Raw genomic sequence first — 2,168 nt, forward strand, 5'->3', positions numbered from 1 at the left:
ATGACAACATTGTGCAGTTCTCAACAGGTTAGTGGATGACATCAACTCTAGAAGGATCAGAAAGGTTTCGCAGATTCATCAGCTACAAAGAATGAATGAAGAATTCTTTTTCGAGAAAACGAATAAAGAATTCTGAGCATCATTTAAAAGAAAGGCGAAACTCTTACATACAGAAATGTAATATGTTCATAGAATCCATCCTCGGACATCTGATTCTGAAGTCCAGCTCTCTCGGTTAGCAGAACTCTTTTGTATCTAACTCATATTGCATAAACAAAAGGAGTCTGGCTTCTGAAGTATACTTTACCGGACTACAGCAAACGAAATGCTCCGCTGAGATGCGCTGCAGGATGGCAACAATGAAAAATCAACGAGAACTTATCTTTAGGTAGCTACGAAGTACGAACTCGATCTTAGGGATCAATCAGCAACCTGACAAGATAAGACTCAGAGTATGTTAGTCACACCCGGCAAAAATTCGGTGAAAAGAAATCAAAGCAAGTGAAGCTCCCACTGGTAGGAACCAAATCGGCAGCGGCATCGATCCCAGGGGGAGAGGCTGCGTCCGCACGCAGTAGCGCAGAGGCTAGAGCAACAAGCTTGCTTCTGAATGATGCATACATTTTGAGGGTCTCACCTCCGGCAGACCAGCACCGGCAGCACTGGTCCCCGTGGTGCCATCCGAAACAACCGGATCGCGATGTTTCAGAAACCCCTCCTCGTGCATGACCGTCCAGGTGGCGCGCGCGGACGGCCCGGCGCCATCGCTCCCCTCCTGCAGCCCGCCCAGCGCCGCGGCTCCCCACCTGCAGTCGGCCAGGCGGCGCGCGCGGCCGACCTAGCTCCGCCCCTCCACGACCACGACCGGTCAGGCGGCGTCGCTTCCCGCTACCAGCGCCAAGCCGTCGTGGACCCAACAGCCGTCCCCCACCGCGGCGACACCGCGACGGCAGCGGGGCAGGCCGGAGGCGGTCAGAGCTCAAGAGAGGGGGAGGCCGGAGGCACGCAACAAGCAGCACTGTAAAGTTTGTTCTCTCACATTATTACACCCCAATACAAATCTGTCACGAATCTGTGTCCATACAAATCACAAGCCATACATCACGATACACCATGATGACGACCAATTATTGAACAACTCAGGCAAGAGGGGCCAAAACACGTGCTGCTCATAAGTGAAATCAGACAAACCCACTCCGATAGCTCCAGACACAATGTTACATCTTTGTTTGCAGGCTTAAAGCATTCCTAGCATCCTTCGCTTATCGCCTGTAAAAAACATCCAGTGAAAACAGCATGAACACTTGTGCACAAGATTACATCGTTTATGCTGATCTAGACTTTTCGTATTATTAGCTATTAAAACTCAACTGCGTACAAAGAAAAAGAAAACTTCCTACATTGATCCAACTGAGGATCCTAAGGCTGGATCATCCTGAATTAATCATGCACCTAGTCATATTATCAGCAAGTATGGAAAACAAAGTAGTGCCTTAGAGCCATGTATTTCAAGCAGTTTGCATAACCATCCGCAATAGAAAGAGTTAACCGGGTAAAACCAAAGCAATTATACTGGATAACAACAGCAGTGCATATGACAGAAGAATCCTTCTAATGCCCAAAATCATGATTGAATGTCATCTGCTCATAACATATAACTAGATGACAGAAAACCACAATATTTATGGTTATCTTGTTTTTTTTCACATTCCTCAGTGCAACACCCAAACTAGAAAACCAATGATCCAAGGCATGCAAATCTTCCTCCACAAAAGCAGTCATAAGATCACTAAAGAAGAACACAGTACTATTTGATTGCTAACGGTAGCCATTTTAGTTAGAAAACTATAAATGAAGCAATTAATTAGCCACCAAGTGTGGATAACTAATAAAGGATCCATCTCCTTAGTTTATTGAAAATTTGCAGTTCTTTCGCATTTGAGGCCATCAGATCCAGATCCAACTGTTCAAATGCCCCTTTGCTTAAATAACAACAATGCCCCACACCCCAACCTCTCTCATACTCTTTCTTTGTCTCATTAGCCATTACCCCATCCGCAGTCGCCACCCACCTGCCACTTCTCACCACTGCCAGCAGCCAGCAAGCCTCCCCGGAGCTGCTGGTAAGGCTACAAAATAAGCTAACGTCGTAAGAGCATCTCCAGCAG

At 46.8% G+C, this 2,168-nt stretch overlaps 1 long non-coding RNA gene across 1 annotated transcript; it reads right to left on the reverse strand.

Annotated features, from left to right (window-relative positions):
* Positions 1-92: 92 nt before the first annotated feature.
* On the reverse strand, positions 93-1,059 carry LOC120675727. Its single transcript, XR_005675462.1, has 2 exons — positions 638-1,059; positions 93-432 (listed from the first exon to the last, which is right to left on the reverse strand). It is a non-coding gene; the product is annotated as an uncharacterized LOC120675727 (long non-coding RNA).
* Between the last annotated feature and the right edge of the window lie 1,109 nt (positions 1,060-2,168).

The sequence above is a fragment of the Panicum virgatum genome, chromosome 5N, assembly GCF_016808335.1.
Source record: "Panicum virgatum strain AP13 chromosome 5N, P.virgatum_v5, whole genome shotgun sequence".
NCBI classification, from domain to species: domain Eukaryota; kingdom Viridiplantae; phylum Streptophyta; class Magnoliopsida; order Poales; family Poaceae; genus Panicum; species Panicum virgatum.